The sequence below is a fragment of the Empidonax traillii genome, unplaced genomic scaffold (assembly GCF_003031625.1).
Source record: "Empidonax traillii isolate 1590-97213 ecotype Southwest subspecies unplaced genomic scaffold, ASM303162v1 scaffold2063:size41304, whole genome shotgun sequence".
Lineage (NCBI taxonomy): Eukaryota > Metazoa > Chordata > Aves > Passeriformes > Tyrannidae > Empidonax > Empidonax traillii.
Window position 1 is genome coordinate 8,236 of NW_020957256.1, and position 18,822 is coordinate 27,057.

Consider the following 18,822-nt stretch of genomic DNA (forward strand, 5'->3'; position numbering starts at 1 on the left):
CACAGTCTGAGTTGAATTCCAGCACACAAACTAGGAGGTACCTGGGATGTATTATAGCTGCATCTGGCTAGATTTTCTGGCCCTACAGACATGAGTGAGATTGATTTATTGATCTCTTCTCCCTCCCACAGCTTGCACAAGCAGTGGCAACAAGCTACTCCCACACACACACCTGCATCTCTATTTACCTCCTAAATATGTTACAACAAGTAACACTAAGATCATACTCATCTTTTCTTCAGCCTTCCAAAGCACCTAAGCAAAACAGCATTATCAAAACTCTGACAAGAAGACCTTAATAGGAAGTATGTCTGTTGAAGTAGAATAGGGAATATGTAAGAGAAGCCCATTTTGTTGTATGCTGTCAGTGGGTGAGTGGCCTCAGTATGTCCCCCTGCTGATCTCTTTTGTGCAACGATCTCCTTTTGTAAAGTAGGTCTGCAACTGCTTTGTATGTTTCTGGCTAAATATTCAGTTGTCATTACTGTGAGAAGGGAAAAATAAACAATGCCCAAACTGACACTGTGAAACACCATCCAGAGAAGAGTTTCTCCTAATGGCACAAACCAGAGCAAGCAATAAAGGCCAGGCTGTCTGCATATAATACAGATCCCAAGTGTGTTTTAATAATGAAGGATAAAAATCACTGCATTTCCCTCCTGTATTGAAATACTAGATTATAAAAAATAATGTCTGGAACAGCAAGATGTAGCTAGAGGGAAGTTCTAGGAGAAGTTTCTGTTGAAATGAGACAGACCTTATACAATGCTGAGTCCTTGTCTGAACCTTTTAAAAGATGATTTTCAGCTTGTTCATACACTTGAACTACTGAAAAAATGAATTGGACTAATTAAAAAGTACTATCCTTTGGTGTTTGGCTGTTCTACAAATGTAGCAATGTTTTTAAGCCAAAAAAATCTCGTGACATATGCTTAGTGAATTCAGTTCTTTGTGTTTTTCATTTTAATTATATTAAAGCAAGGAGCACCTCACTTATGAGGAAAGGCTGAGAGAGCTGGGGCTGTTTAGCTTGGAGAAGAGAAGCCTCTGGGGGCTTCTGATGATGTGTACAAATAACAGAAGGGAAGATACAAAGAAGACAGAACCAGGCTCATTTTGGTGCTGCCCAGTGATTGGACCAGAGACTATGGGTAAAAAATGAAATACACGAGGTGTCATCTGAACATCAGGAAACACTTTTTATTTCTTGTAGGGGTAACCAAGCACTGGAATAGATTGCTCAGGGAGGTTGTAAAATCTCCATTCCTGGAGATATTAAAAAACTGTCCTGGGAAACTGGTCCTAGGTGGCTCTGCTTGAGCAGGAGTTGTGGAGAAGATGACCTCCAGAGGTCCCTTCCAAAGACAACCAATCAGTGATTCTGTGACCTGTGATTCTGATATATCATATCCTTTTTGCTAGTAGGGAATATATGTGAAAGTAGAAAATGGCTGCTACAATAGATGCATATTCCTACCTCTCTCCCATTTCTTCATCCAGAACATTAAGCATGTGACAGTTTGAGAAAAGAAAAGCACAAAAACCCTTAAACATGTAACATTGGTCTTGCAGAAGAGTATTGTCTTTAGTATGGTCTGCACAAACACTTGAGACTTTTCACTCCCACTCTTAATTTGTTTTTCCCAAGTCCTAACTGTTGAACAGGACTAAAGTAAAGGAAATAGGGCAAGTAAATATGTGTAAACTATAGAGTAGGATGTGTCACCAACATGGTGGAGGATTGACTGGGACACTATTAATTTTCTTCTGTTTCCCCTATTTGCACTGAACTGATTTTTCCTACTTATGCTGTAATTTCACTTCTGTCACTTAAATAACAATGGATGCAAAAGGTGCAAAGAGCTTTTGTGATTTGTTTGAGAGATGTGATCAAACAAGCATTAGAGCAATAGGAGGGTTGTCTGCAGCAAACTTCACACAAGCCAAAAGCCAGGAAGAGGAGAGCAGTGTTCATGTGTTCAGCATGCTTGTCAAGATTTTTGTTAATCAGAATATAATTGTCAATATGCATCTCTAAACTCTTTGAAATTAAAATTAGAGCAATGAAAGTACACCCATGTAGCACTATATATCATGTCGAGGATAGAGTGAAGGATCATTCTAAAATAAAGAGAATATTATGGAATTGTACAGAAACAGCCTCAACAGTTTGAACACTGAGGTTTTGGATTTTTTTGCCTCATCTCTCTCTATGAAGCAGACACACACACTGGAAAGATTTCAAGATTTCAGTTTTCATGTTTTGTTTTTGCATGACTTAACTCTGAGCGCTCAGAATACTTAAGAAACAGCAATAAATAATGTAATCTTTACCCCAGGTGAAACTAGATTATATACATATCCTCTACAAATAACAGGGAAAATTATCAGACATGACAGTGATTCGGCCCCATGGAGCACTAACAAGAACCTAAATTAACATATACCAGGCCACAGTTCCCAGACAAAATTCTCCCAGGGAGTAGAATTCGCAGAAGCTTCCAATGAAGCAGTTGGGAGGGAAACTTCATATTTCCCAATGATATAAGATTAAACTGGCACTTGATATAGGTGCTACTATCCATCTTCGAAGAATATATTTTGTACACAAAATGTAAAACCATTGAAAAAATAAAAATATTTATTTTGCATATGTAATACCTATAGATTTAATTGAAGTGATACCTGGATTCCTACATACACCAGGCACTCTGCCACATTACTACGGACAACAGTGAGAACTCAGGAAAATAATTTCCCAAAAGACATTTTAATGGTAACCTTTAACTATTAAAATTGTTTCTATTGGCTTTTTCAGACCAATGGAACCATTGCCATGAATGTAATTTAGGAGCAATTAAATCAGTGAATACTGCTGAAACAAATAATTTCAGTCCCAAGAAAGGATGAAAGAAATATTTCTTTTGATTCTTTCTGAAGTGATGGTTGTCAGGTTTTTTTGGTGTTTTGCTTTTTCTTTTCTCCAGCGTTCTTTCAAACTTGATTTCTTCTTTTAAAAACCAATGTGTTTATCTTCTTTCCTCCTTCTCCCCAGTTTGACAGTAGACAAGAATGAAGAAAAATCCCCAAACCCATCAGTTGAGTGCATTTTAAATTGAACTAATTGATTTTCCCCACTCTAAAAAACTGTCATTTGTAAGACCAATTTGCGTGAATGTTAAAGTGTGCATATTGCTGCCTTAGTCTGTCAAGATGCATCTATGGTGGAAATTAAACCAGTTCAAGCCCTGTGATGTAGCTACACATTGTGTTTCTTTTTTCTACATCCTTGATAAGCAGTTGATTTGTGTCAGTTCTGACTCTTTCAGAAATGCCTTGGCATGATTCAAACCTGGCATGAGTCAGGACTGGTCCTGATAGAAAGGATGAGTGAAGTAAAGCCATTTTCAGTGAGGGATTATCTTCTTTTTTTTTGTGCAGTGACTACTGCAGTGTGGTCCAGAACCTGACTGCATCCCTCCAGGTAACACCTGTGGGTGATGTAGGACCTCGAGTTCCTGATCTTCTCACAGCTCTGACTCCTCAGTTCAGTCCTCTCTGTAGCATTATATCAGCCTTGCAATGGATGGGGTCAATCAGAGATGTAGCAGGAACAAAAGCGGAAGAGAGAGAAAAGTGGTAATGGTAGCTAAGGTGGTGTTGCTGTCTTCATGTGTTGGTACATCCAATATTCTGCAAAACTGTCTCTACCTTCTAGCACTGCCGGCAAGATGTCTGGGATAGCAGATAGTAGAGAAAGGGAGCAAAGGTGCATGAAAAATACTGGTGAAGACAGCCTAATAAAAGCTGGAAATAAAGGTGACATCCCTCCCTCTTCAGCTTTCTTGCTTATATTGACTAAACCTTCACAGATTTCAACAGTGGCTCATATACCTCACTCACATATAGAAGTCTAGCTATAACCCTCCAGTTACATATCTGAATCTGTGGCTGAATCCTATCCCAAGCGCACAATTAGTCTTGAAATCAGAATTCTGGTTTACTTTCCAATAAAAACCCCAGAAATTATTCTTACTGTTTTTCAGCTGAAGAAAGAGAGATAAAGTGTTTCTTTTTGCTAGGTGCTTCTTTTGTACCCATGTAACCATGACCACAATACTTATCACTGTGACTGGAGGATTGACGTGCACATATACACTCAACCACATGATCAGAATCAAGCCACAAAACTACCTGATGATACTGGAGCAGGAAGGTGACAAAGAATGAAAAAGGAGAATGGATCCTATCATATATATACTCCCATTTATAAAAGGAGGATATTTTCAACTTCATAACAGTAAAGCATTAACAAACCTTCATGACAGTAAACTAGTATTCAGCTTGTGGTCAGCAAAAGAGGCACAAAATATTTCCATTATTGATATAAAATATGGACCTGGCATACTAATCAGTCATTTGGAGCAATGGCTTTTAGAGCATTTAAATAATATAGTTGTACAGAAAGGGGCGAGAAGAAAAAAAAGTATGTTTGTTTATATATATATACAATTTTCTTTGGTTTGAATTTGCAACACAAATATTTTTCAAATAACTTTGCTATGGCAAGAAAAGGGTATTTAGAAAAGTCATTACTAGAATAAAGCTATTATTTTGTTTCAGTAAAACTCTCTCCAGTATGGATTGCAAAAGTACATGAGTCTTATAACAGGATATCCAGAGTTTTCTATAACAACAGCAGGAGCTATGCAAGCAAGCCTGAACACAAAGCTCTGTGCCAATGCATATTAACTTCTCCCATGTAACTTCTACTCTTCCAGTCGTTGGCCCGTTTCCATCCAATTTAAATGTCAAATACAGAAGGGAAAATTGTAAACCTTCTGTACTTACACACTGCAACGTTTCTTTCCCTTTCACTGAATTTTTACCCAGGGAAGAATAGATCAGAGTTATATGCTTCATAGAGTCTGCTTGATATGAACCTTTTAAAGGTTTTAGTTTAATCCTGTACACCTGGTATTGCTGGGGGTTCAAACAGTTTTATATTTCTTCCCTACCAGCTCTCCTATGACTTTACAAGAACAAAACCAATAAATTCCACAGCACCAAACACAGAAGCAATTGGAAGTGTTTTCTAATCCAGACCTACACAGTTGAGTGTCTTTCCCCATATCCCACATCCCTAATGATTGGATTCTCTCTCTATATAGATATAAAACAGTCTATCATTTGTATTTGAATCTCTTTCTTTAATATTATTAGACTACATAGGCACATATTTAAAGAGGTCAGATGGCTTGTTAACACAGTATATATGGTATTGTGTAGTTCTCAGTAAGCAGAATTAGAAGAACAGAATTTTTAAGACTTTAACATAAGCACTTACAAAGTTAAAGAGAAAAATAAAATGTTACTTTCTATTCTTAATAAACTCTGTCTACCTTATGAAATGACCTCATTGAAGGAGAACAAGCCAGTGCTTTGCCCTGTCTCAGCATCACTACTGGATTGCAGCTTTATTACTCACCTACCTCTTTGCTGGGAAGTTGTAGCAACATGATATGTATCCTTTCCTGCATGTAGCTTTTTCTTGCTCCTTTCATAAAACTTAATTGATCCTGAAAAAGGGAAATACATCTTCAATCCTCAGTGTAGGATCCTACATATCTCCATAAAGGCTAAATTTATGGAAGAACTCTATTCCCAGAATGACTTAACAGGGAAAAACTGAATTCTCCAGAAGTCAACTGAAAGTTAACTCACTTCTGCTCTTTCTATAAGCCTTTCCCGCATGCAGGAAGCTTGGGAAGTCTCTAATCTTTGAACTAAGCTACTTTTCGTTACCCTCTATAACTGAGGATATCATTGGGCTTATTGCCCTGTTAATTTTTCTGTGCAGTGAGGCTGGGATACAGGTTCCTTCAGGCATTTCCTTTGCTAATGTCATCTCTGCACGGTGGTAACACAGTGTGGACTTTATCTCCACACGTAGTTTCCCTCTGTTCAAGTAAAGTGAACTAATGATACAGCATATGATCCTCAGTACTTCGTGGTTTGCTAGTTGTTGCCCTCTGTAAAAGGCAATACAGACCTTTGAGAGGATTAAATCAACAATCTTGTTCTAAGTATGTATAACAAAATGAAAATAATGATCCTTTTAAAACTAGGAAACAAAAGCAATCCATTTTTGTTGATGCTGTTGCAGGTGTTTTGAGGCCTAAACATTCCTAGGCTCTTTATACACCCAAAGCTTTTCACTGTAATTGTAACTTCCTTTTTCTTGCAACAACCCAGATTTCCCAGAAATTCCATCTTGCCCCAGAGAGAGAAAGAGAGACAGAACAAGAGGATTGGAAAAGATATCCTCTTGCAGACAGGGTGGGATTTGTCTCACCTAACTCTAAGCATTTACACTAATAGGTGTCGATAGCTGAGCTGGTCACCCTGCGCTCCATTTCCAGTCAGTAGGGAGAAATTGTAACATAATTTATCTAACCTGTTCCAGGTATTTGCTTTAGACTGAACTGAACTTTAAAAAATGCAGTATTCTCTGACCATGAAGGCAGCCCAGCTCTACTAGATCACATAACATGATCTACTAGATCACATAATATGCCTGTTATCATTCCATTAGATGAAACATGGATTTTCTTGCTTCACTTATTTTTAATGCACTTCCTTTTTTTTTTTTTTTTCGTAAGTCATTTTTAATCTTTCTTTTAAGGACAGCTTGTCCTTGCTGCACATGATCATCCATAGAAAATGATTGTCCAGCCACTCCTGCTTGAGAAAACTCAGGGGAACTCAGCAACACAATCAATTGACAGCAATCAGCTAAGTGCTGGGGAAGGAGTTCACAGGAAAGTGTCTCAGATTTGGAATAGCTGGACACTTGTTATGTTGCATATGGGAGGAGAGTCATGATGAGGAAGGAATAACAGTTTATTGCAGAGCATGAATATGCAGACTGAGGATTGACAGATTTCTTCTAACATCTCAGTTCACCAATAAAGTGTGCTTTTCTAAAAATAAAACCATGTAAAAGCAACATATGAAGGATTTAGCTCTCAAAACACAACAATACTCATCACAATTTTTGCAATATTTGCACTAGTGGCTGAATTCTATTAGTATGGAAATATTTCTAGCACTTGGCCACTGCCTACATATTGATGAACCATGCTTCTGTAGCACAGAAGAGATCATGATTAAAGAAATCAAGCAAAAGTGGAATTATTTCATTCTAACAGTACCCTTCTGTTGCTATTGCATTACCACCAAAGCCCAAAATAGACAGTTTAAAACAATTTTTATACATCTGCAGTAGCTGCAGCCATATCTCTCAATAAAATTAGCAAAATATTTATACTTACAAAATTGTATTAAAATAGTAAGATTAAGGAACATGTAGAATTAAACAATAGATATTTAAGGTTGCCCAGAGAGGCTATAGAGTATTCATTTTTGGACATATTCAAAATTGGACTAGGCACAACCTTGAACAACTTGCTCTATTTACCCCTGCTTTGAGCAGGGGTAGACATGATGATCTCCAGAGGACCAGTGTTCCAAATTCCAAATTCTGTGGTTCTGTGAATCTAAGCTTGAAGTCACAATTAATTTAGCCTTCACTGAGATTACTGAGATGCTGAAGGTAAGGGCACCTCATACCTGTGTGTGTTTTTTCAGAATTATGCCCCAAATACAGGAGCACACAGCCTGTGCTACACTCAGAACTGAGCATATTAATGTCGTATTGGAGTCCATAAATTCTTCAGGTATAGCTAATTGAGACATAAAATATTGAAACTTCTGAACAGAAACACACAAAGTCATTTAGAAATCTTTCTTTTCTCATTCAGGGTGGTATTCATTTTGTCAGTACTTTCATGAGTTAAAATAGATTTCTGGACTAAATTCATCACTAAAGCTTGCTTTTTCATCAGTCCAAAGATACAGGCACTTCTGAAAGATGATTTGACCTGTCTGAAGACAGGTCAAAGTCCCCGTGGAGTTCTCCAATTAGGTTTTTTTGCACTATGGAATGAGCCTATGCTTCTGACTGAGACTACATGCATAAATTTTGGTGTTGAAACCTGATGAGCACAATCTGAATCTCAATGCAGATTAAAAAGAGAGCACCCTTGATTGCAGCAGTGTTCATAAACAATTAAAACTTTCTTTTTTTCAAATGTCTTCTGTTTTCAAAAACTTTCCTGGTGAAATTTTAGTTTGAATTGTGGCTTAAAAACAGAACAAAACCCCAAAACTCTTATGAGAACTCTTCTGAAATCCATTTAGTGATTTCTTACTGATCTAAAAAATACTGAGGGCAAACAGTTACTGGGTAATTCTATGAGACAAACATCAGTTAAACACTATAAACAAGAAGCTGCACGTAAAAGAACTGTGCTTCTATATTACTGAATTTGTTTTTAAAAAATTCACAATGCTGTCCTAAAAGAAAAAAAAAACACACACACACACAAAAACCCAACCTACAAAAAACACAACCCTCCAAAAAACAGTGAAGTTGATAATACGACTTGTGAGAATTCTTTATTATTTCAGTATCCAGTAGCTACCATGCAGAAGGACCAGTTAATTAACTGTTTATTATTCTAACTTCAATAGCTTATTTTCATATAGACTGGAAAGCCCTGCAGAGATTCCCCAGAGTACATCATGGCGATGATTTTTTAGAGAGACAGCATAATCAAACCTGAATTCCATTTCACTCTGACAAAAGTAGATTTTCTTCTGAATTTTACTCTTTAGTCTCATTACAGAGGCAGTTTTAGTAGATGAGTTTTTACAACCCACAAGAAGTGTATATACAACTGATGTTTAAAAGGACATTGGACATCCTGTATCAGACAGTAAAACCTTGCTTGCTTGTGTTTCACATCATTAGGATGCCATGGAATAACAGCAGAGCAAACTGAGCTTTCTTTATTACTACTGTAATTCTTGATTAGGGAAGGAAAAATAAATGTTGAGTATCTGGAAACAGATGAGAGTTTTATAGCTGAACTCTGTGATTTACACATAAAGCTGTGGAAGTAGAATACTTAGTTTGCCATTATGTCATGATTCATTTAACAAAAGTTGAGCGAGCACTGGGCAGAGCTAACCTTGTTAGAGTTCTAGGCAGATGTTATGAACTCTCCTGGGGCTCTCATGGTTCAAACATAAGGACACCACAGTGCTGTCTTGGCTAATATTAGCTACCTTACAGTCTTTTCTTTTTTATCCATGAATTACCAGCACTCACACTAGCTCATTCAACCATCCAAGATCTTTCTTAGGAACCCTGGGGAATCTGTGCAAGTGCTCTGATTGCTTTGAATGTGTTTCAGTTTCCTGCACTTAGAAATCATTACCCTAAAGGATGGATGTCTTACAAGCAGCAACATTATTCATAATCAGCTTTATAAAAAGAAGATTTTAAATTAAAAAAGATATGTTAACTTAAAAACTCATATTTCAGTAACAGAGCAACATTTAATAAACATGAGAAAATTAAATTCATTATTAGGGGCATACTTAAGGTTTTGCTCTATCATTCCTTAGCTGTTTTGTGGAGATAGCTAATAGCAGCTGGCATAGCCTGGTAAGTTCATAAAGGGAAATTTGTTCCACTTCATTTTTTTATGGGAAACATATAACTAGTTACAATTTGAGGTCCTGCTCTGAATGGACATCTCTTCATAATTTGGAAATGGGACCTTACAATGTAATGCTGAAATTTATCTATCAAGTTTCTCCCTTCTTTTTATAAATGTAGCTGAAATTTTAATAATAGAAGGTCCCTATAAAAGTTAAAAAAGTCAGCTTACTAAGATTTTTCCTACTAAGATTTTGTTCCTAGAACAAGAGAATCACATAAGGACACTAAGAAAATCAATTGGAAGACTAAATTTTCTCAACTCACTGATTGAACTTAGATGAATCCATCACACTGAACTATAATACATCCCGAACTTATCTCCAAAGTTATTTTTCATAGCTTTTATTCAGCACTGTCCTTGGTACACCAGGACCCAGGTGATGATTTTTCCCAATATTTTTTGTACCATGTGAATATCCGTTTATGACTAAGTATTTAAGTGTCAGACCCATAAAAGAAATGGGTGTAAACCATCAGCATTTGGGTGGCAGTGAGATTCTTGAAACTCTTGGATTTAATTTCAAGACATTGTCCCTAGTCCAGTACAGGCTGACGCAGCTATACCTCAGCTAAAGTCAGTTGTCTTTCTTTTCCCTCTCTCTTTTTTTTTTTTCTTTTTTTTTTTTCCACCCATATTAGTCTGCACAGAGATATATTCTCAGTGGGAGGACTCGACAGATACTGCTTGCAATCTCACTTTTAGGTGTTTAAGTCACTTTTCAGAGAAATGAGTTGTAGTTTTCCAGACCAAGGAGGGAGCAGGATCCAAATTGCCTGCTTGCCAGAGAACATAAACATAATACATAATTGACACTGAAATATTTAAGCTGGGGAGGATGATCAGGCAGAAGCAGTACTCTAGAGGCTGAATTCCTTCCTCTCCACTTCAGGTGCCAGTCAATAGGCAAGAGAAAGTTGTGCACCTCAGAGGATGTTTAAGCTCCATGCACAAACCAGGTTACTTTTTCAATCTACTTAGCAACCAATTTGCCTTCTGCAGGTCTCTATCTGTCCTCATTAACTCTAATGAAGAGTCTACAATGACCACACTCCTTTCTTAAATGTCTCAATTAAATGTTTAAATTGAGGTAAAATCTATCTGGTGCTAAGAGTCTCCAGAGCTTTTTGTTAAAGATATGCCTTGACAGATGCAGCTGCACAGGACATTTTAAATTAGGCATCACTATAAAGTCTCTCATGAACTCTAGTCCGTAATCATTAAACTTTACGCTTTTGCGTTTTGTTGTTGATTGCAGAAACTTTTCTGTTAGAAAGTCATGTTAAATCCCAGCGTGACATCCAAGTTTACACTATTCAAGCTAAACTGGAGTTCATATCCAGTAATATTAGAAGCAAAATTTCAACATTGTCTATATAACAAATTTGTACCTCGGTTGTTACTGTACATTTCCCAAGCTCGTACTAGGAACATTTGTGTTCTGTAATTAGTGTAGAAAAATGATGATCCTCACAAAGTCCAATTTCTCTAAAATGTTCAATTGCCATTACCCATAGCTTAACTATGTTTCATTCTTTAAGAGTAGTTTCATTTCACTGAAATGACTTGTCAGGCGTGGATGGATGTGAGCTCCAAATGGCAAACACATATATATGCACAGACCCTAACGAACCTGCGGTACAATTACGCAGAAGTATGTGGATGTTGGTTACTGTCAGTGAATAACTAAAGCATAGAACCTTAATTAAGAAGTGGGAATGTGATACTGTTGGATGGTATTATTGCTTTTTTCTGGGAAGAATTATTGCATCTTTAATCACATACCAGGTTCTCGGAAAATCATTCGCCTCGAGCAAATAAGAAATTGGAAGAAGAAATGAGCATACAGAAGACTCCCAGCAATCTTGTTTTTCCTGTGGGACTAAACAGAAATGTTTGGATGCAATTAATGTCGTTGAAATAAACGTATTGTGACACCAAATATTTTAAGGCACTACAAGACTCATTCAAGTGCAGCAACTGCATCCACTCCTGCTAAACTAAATTTTAAAGAAAGCCCACAAAACCCCAAGAGTTCGTCTGTCAGAACTATCTCACAAACTCTCCTGCCATCTCACAAACACTTAACCATTGCTGCTGCAAATAGTCCTTTCCCTTAACCTTTAGCATTATTTTATTGTAACATCAGTGATAGATGAACTACATTGACAAGTCCCTTTTTGTATTGTTTGTTTCTATACATGGCTGAAGCTGAGCAGTGAAGTCAGGAGCATGACCACAGTGCTTAAAAGCAATATTGGTGGTTTAAACACATATTTACTACTGAACTGGACTAAAAGAAGGTTTTAAGAAGGACAAAGTGCTAAGTGTGAAATCACTGGGTAGATCTAATTTCTTTTGAGTAAATGTTAATTAAAGCATAGAAATGTGGAAATTGGAAAACTTCGTGTGTCCTGACTGGCTTTTGTTTCCTCTTCATTGTATTAGGTTTTGAATAATAATATTTATACATGAATATTTACAGCAATAAATTCCACCATTAGGTTTCACAAAGATGTGTCTAAATCACCTACAAAAATGGAGGTAAGAATTTGCAATGGCATAAAAGTCCAACACAATCAGAAACTATTAGTTAGCAGATCACTTATGACGAGAAGTTCAGGTAAAGATCCTGCCCTTCTCCTCTAACTCCATAAAATCTGACATCCTTGGAATAAAGGAATTCTGCACTTTTTGACTTTTGAACTTTTATATCCTAATAGATGCTGGAGTGTATCCTAAGTGCCATTTTAAGTTGTCTGAGCATGACTAAGCCATTAGAGAGTGTCCAAAGGAGGGCAACAAAGACGGTAAAGGGCCTTGAGGGGAAGCTGTGTGAGGAGCAGCTGAGGGCACTTGGTCTGTTCAGCCTGGAGAAGAGGAGACTGAGGGGAGACGTCATTGCAGATACAACTTTCTTGTGAGGGAAGAGGAGGGGCAGGCACTGATCTCTTCACTGTGGTGACCAGTCACAGGACCTGAGGGAATGGCCTGAAGTTGTGTCAGGGGAGGCTTAGGTGGGATATTAGAAAGAAGTTCTTCCCCCAGAGGGTGGTTGGGCACCAGAACAGGCTCCCTGGGGAGAACAAAGCCTGGCATAGTTCAAGAAGCATTTGGATGATGCTCTCATGGTCTGACTCTTGGAGATGGTCCTGTGAAGGACTAAGTCTTGGACTTGTGAGTCCCTTCCAACTCAGCATATTGTGTGGTTCTATGACTTGCAGAGCCAAATCTCAGTTTCTCTTTAACACCACTGTAGATACATGAGAAGATTCCAAAAAGCCTGCAACACAGCTCTTATTGCTAATCCACAGCCACTGAGCTGTGCAGAACCAATGCTCTCCTATCCCCTTTTAGGACAATATGGGCTGTTGCCATCCAGTGTCCATTCTGGGGCATTATGAGAAAGACATTTTAGAGACATATAAACAGCATCATGGTCAAGGAGGTGTCAAGTCTTTATGTGCATCAACAGGGATCCCTTTCCTTCTTCCTAGGGGTATAGCAGCCTGTGTTCAAGGTCAGGTCTGATATGATGAAGCTGTGTAACCTTGGATCAAACTTCTGTAAACACAGAAAAGTGTGTGGGAAAACAGTAAGAAGCCTCATCTATCTCTTCCTTACCCCAGGAGCTCCATTTCAGCTGTGTCCTTGGTCCTGGTCCCTGCCTGCAGTTCACTACAGAATCCCCATGTCTCCCTTGCAGTTAAAGTCAGAAGGAGAAGGATGTTGAGGGAAATATTTCAATTTTTCTTTAAAAATGCTAGAGGCTGGTGGGTGTAGACAGTAAGGGAGCCGAAAATAAACAGCACTTCCTTATGCTCCAAAGCACACCACATCCCTGCAGATGCCTGGAATGAGAAGTGCAGGAAAGGTTTCAGAGAGATTCTTCAAATGAAAAATAATGAGTTGCAGGGGATTCTGACAGAGAAAGATAAGGCTTGGGACCTGGCTGGTGGGATTTGAGCAGAAGATTCAGTTGTGCCAAGCAAAACACACATAACTTCACATTCATTCTGGAAGCCATAAGAAACAATAGGGTATCATCATACTTGTGGTGTGGTTTGATTGATTTGTTGGAAAGAAAGTAGGGTTGTTTTATTTACTCTGAACTGGAGAGAAAGGAATGTCACATTGTCTTTATTAACCATATGTTTCCATCCTCTCTCACATTTAAATGCATGTATTTTGACATTTTTTTTTTCTGCAATATACTCCTCTCCTAACCCTGGTTCCATGCTTCAGTTAATTCAGTTAAATGTAGGATTAACAGTAATAAAGGTTATATTTTTATTTTGCATACACTTCATGCAACTGTTAATGTATGTCCATTTATCTGCATGCCTTTCTTATGCATCCATGAAGCAAACACAGCAACGTCATCCCAGAAGAGACTGGGTAAAGACGCACAGGAGACTAAAGTTGAGTTTTATTCAATCTGGACTGTTTTTACTAGTCATTTGGGTTTGTACTCATTACTGCTCATATTGGCATTTCTATATACTGTGAATTTCTACATGCTCAGAGCAGAGATGGATAGTATTTCTAATCCAACTCTTTCTAAAATGTGTGGAGGAGTCTCAATTGCTTCCACATCAATTATAATTTACATTTGCATGGGAGTAGGCAACTTGCTCCTCAGGAGTGAAGTGACATCTTTTGGAGGAACCCACTGTGGCTTTTGAAGGCTGCTGTAAACATCCAATTAATTCAAGGAATCTACTCAACACTATCTCCTCCTGACACTCAGACTGAATGGATTTCCTCCCCATGTATCTAATAGAAGTGCTTCTGAGGTTGATGAAACTTCTTTGGACACAAATAAAGAGATGGGCATACTTTCAAAATTCCTAATCGCTAGCAGGAAATAACAGTTATATCGTGATCTGCCAATTAGTGATAAACTATGATGCTGATGTAATCTAGTCTATAACAAAAACAATGTAGTCACGGCATAAAGGTTTTATAAGTAAACAAAACCTTAACCGTATTTTGACCCATCAGAAAATTTTTGATTTTCAATTTATACTGAACACAGCAAATGTGCCAATCTTCCAGAAATTTCGGTATTTTAATAACTTCTTGTTTGCACCCAGGTGTTTTGTTGAAAGGAAATCCAAGCAAATATTCCAGACAAGAATTTCAGCACGCAAAAGAGAAAATTGATGTTGATAGCTGGAGAATAAGAACCCAGGAATGTGTCAGTGGAGTTTCTGGTGACTTTTTCTTGTAATGTTGAACTTTAAAGGAACTCTGTCATGAGTACCTGAATACTGCTGTTTCCTAAAACATGGAGAGAGGCTGGATTCTGTGTTACAGCTCCAGGAGAGAAAACCCAGGTGAATCCAGATCACAAAGAACTTGAATTGATAGCAAGAGCTTCACATTTCCAGCTTTGCTGTCTGAGCCTGAAATCTACCTGCTGGTACTTTCTCAAAAGCTGTGGTCAAGTTTGTTACATCAGCTTAACTGTGGAGCCACTTCAGGACTCCGTTTTGATAACAGGAGCTTTCTCACTCATATAAATGCAGTGCCTTGGGGAATTACAATAAATGTGTTCTGAATGTGATTATTGACAGATATAGGGCTTGTGAAATCAAAGGCATGGATCAGAATAGCAAGCTGTTTTTCTCATGCTATGCTCTATATACGCTTGGGATTTTTTAAGGTCAGGCACTTATTTAAGAAAATGACATGCTCCATTTAGTGAAAGCAATGGAGCAATGTGGGGAGACAGAAATAATGAATGTAGTGTAGGGATGGAGACCTCCTATCCTAAATATGGCTCTGGACAACAACAGATTTGAGTGCCAATAGGGTTGTGTGTATTTGCAGCAGGACTTATTTTACTGTAGTGCTTTGTCTTTTCATCATCATTCATTAAGTTACTTAGTCCCTTATTTGTCTCTGGAGAAGAAACCATATGAATATACACTGTGTTCTCATTTATTTTTATATGGCACTGATCATATTTAGATTCCTTCAGTGTGCTAGGATGATTTGATCATTATAATGATCCCTAACACAAAGGTTACGCTCTGTAAGCTTGCAGTTTACACTCACTGGAAAAATCCTATCTGTTGTTATGTGGAAAATATGGAACTGCTCATTGTTTATCAGAGCAATTGGTCAAAAGAAGTTTTATGTCTGAAGGCGCTGCCATCTCAAAAACTTTTAACACACATTTTTGTTAAATCATAGATTGCCACTTTTGGTAATCTTTGATATTCTCTGAAGTTGGACTCATTTAGGAAATGTGTTGTCATCTTATCATTAAATCCTCATTTTAAAGTACATTTTGTGTATATTAGTAGGTTTTCAAGTGGTATTCATAGGCAGTGGTTAGGTTGTGTAACTCTTAGATGAGCGTTCTGTGTTTACAAATATATCTTATTTTCTTTGCAAGTTTATTTCTCTAACGCATTCCCTCCAGCCACTCACACATGCAGAGAATTGTTTTGCAATAGCAATATGACACTATCTATCACAGCTAATCTATTCCTTGGCTGGTCAGCTATACTGGCCCATGCTTTATGTTCTGCCAAACCTTGAAGGTGGGGAGATCATAATATTTTGATTATATCTAATCCACTCTGAAAGCATTTTCATTAATGGGCAAAATAAACACAGCAGTGGAATGACATAGGACATGAAAGTGCAGGGCGTTTTCCAGCTGGGTAGAGCAGCTTTATAGATCAGCCAGACAAAGTAGTTTTCTGACAAACTAGAATAAGATATTTAAGCTCTTGCAGGATTGCAGACCTATTCCCTTTCACAGCAATGATGAAAGATATCGAGATGCTTACATGTCTTTCTGGACCATGGCCTTGATAAATTACAAGTTTAGGAAAATCATTTGTCCTATGGCTTCCCTCTGGAGCACACCAGGTGTCATGTGTACACATATTCTCTCTGTAACTGCAGAAGAGGATTTTCTGCTAGACAGTTTTCTGTTAAAAGGACTAATATTTAGCCAGGTACTTGCTAAATTTTTTTCAGCTGAAGATTTGACCCTATATTCTCTGTGTCTTTATTTATTTGTTCTGCCCGAGAGTATAAGTTTACCATGATAACTCTGGATGGGTACTTAAAAAACAGATTTATGTCAATAATCCAACCAAGTCAGTTGCTTAAATAACCCTCTAAGACAAGGTTAGAGGTTAATGTTAGTCTTAAACTGCTGAGATCCACACGTATAAGTGTCACTCTCACATCTACATTCTCAATTTCAAAGCTGAGTGGGAGTGCTGTATCCACAGTATGGAGAACTAACGTCCTCTCTTTTGCACGGATTCCTGGTATTGAATCACAGAATACATCCAGAAGATACTCCTAACTCAGGTTATAAATGACAAGATTAACTTCCCCTAACACTAAACATGATATGTAGATCCAAATTCAGAAATACACAGGCTCATTTCAGCTGTCCACACACAGGTATCCTGTGCCATTTGAGGTACCCTGGGTTGTCTGTAATATTTGCTGAGGGATGTGAATTATGAGAGACCTGTGCTCTCCTGGGGCGCCTGAAGGCCAGATCAAGTGTCCTAAGGCACCTGAAACCACACTGCTTATCTACACGTGGGCAGCCTGTCAGCATTAGTCAGAAACTGGGATTCTGGTTCCTTGAGTAAAGAAGTCTGTTTCCCTAAAAAGAGTTTAGGCACTATGGCTATGATTCCTTTGCTTCATCTTTGGTATCCGCTGCCGTTTGAGATGCTCCATAGCATCCCAAACGCACATCTGTATCTGTAGTTCCAAAAATTGACATAGAATTCTCAGAAAATCTGTGACCTTCTGGAGCAGCAGGTGGGCATCACAGAGGATTCCAATTCATCAAAAATGGCTCTAGGTGCCAGTTACTAGACCCTTGAATTAAAACCTTAACTAAGAAGTAGAAGCTTATGTTATGAACATATAAAGTTAGGGAAAATGAATCCTATCATTAAATAATAGCATCTGGCATATGGACATTTTACTTTCCTTCCTACCAGGGCAGAGTTATACCTTGTAGTACATTCATGAATCATTCTTCCAGTTTTACTTGATACACTTCCAGTAATTTTTCCAATGAAATTGCCAACAAATGCATTTCTGTGTCAATAAGTATTTCCAGGATATAAATCTAAATACTGGAGATAAGGGAACAGTTCGGATTTAAGGCTCATTTGTTTTACTGCCTTTGAACTGACATTATCAATTACCATTTCAATTAGTGCTAATTGAATTGCTGAGGTTTCTAGATGGTCGGCTGATAGTAGTAACTCATTTCATCTAGACTAAAAACTGCCAGGATCTTTCAGTCACAAACTCTCACTTGTGATTATCATATACAAAAATGTGTGGGCTAACTGGGTAAAAAAAAAAATGCAGTTGCCAAATACACCCTAAAACTCATGGTGACTCTGCAACACCTTGAATACATGCAGGACTTTTTAAAAACCTCAATAAAAGGATTACAGTTTATTGCAAAAGCCCGAACAAAAAATCTCATGACGCTTCAGGACGTATCTGGTGTATCAGGTGTTATTATCATAAAGCACAGTTTCACCTGAGCATTGCAAGGAGATGGTCCTCTAATTTCTGAATTTCTGTGAGATTGATGATGACAATACAAATGCATGTTCATGCATGTTCTCTTAAAAATATTTTTCCAATGATCTGACAGATGTATAACCAACACCTGATTAATTCAGACATCTCAGAAGGTGTTCTGGTGTTTCTACGATTGTCACACATCATGTTTGAAAGGACTTAATTAAAACAAAGGTTTCATTGGTAGTGAATTTGTACCTCCTTTCTTTCCATCCTACAGTTTTTTCCACATGTTTGACAACCGCCATGAAAGGTTTTAAGCAGGCAATGTCACTTCCATTCATGGGCTCCCTACAACCTTCCTGAAGCCATTGTGCAATGCCACAGTCCATCCAAAAGGCCTGATTGCATATCTGGAGCCCAGGGAGCTGTGTCTGGTCCACATACCACAACATTCTTTAGGCCTGATGCTCAGATGTCTACGATTTCTGAGTGTACTTTGTTGGTACTGCTTATTCTGTTTATAGAAAACTAAAAAAATCTTAAAAAAAAAATCCTCAACAAAAAAAGACTGTGCACTTGGCAAAACGTACTCAAACCGCAGCTTTTCACATAGTATTTTCACTGTTTTGCCCCCCCCTTGCCCTCCTCCCCAGTA

General features: G+C 37.9%; 1 long non-coding RNA gene across 1 annotated transcript; it reads left to right on the plus strand.

Annotated features, from left to right (window-relative positions):
* The first annotated feature begins 7,592 nt into the window (after nucleotides 1–7,592).
* LOC114071496 lies at nucleotides 7,593–14,818 on the plus strand. Its single transcript, XR_003574047.1, has 4 exons — nucleotides 7,593–7,615; nucleotides 9,535–9,574; nucleotides 12,115–12,173; nucleotides 14,726–14,818. It is a non-coding gene; the product is annotated as an uncharacterized LOC114071496 (long non-coding RNA).
* Nucleotides 14,819–18,822: the final 4,004 nt, after the last annotated feature.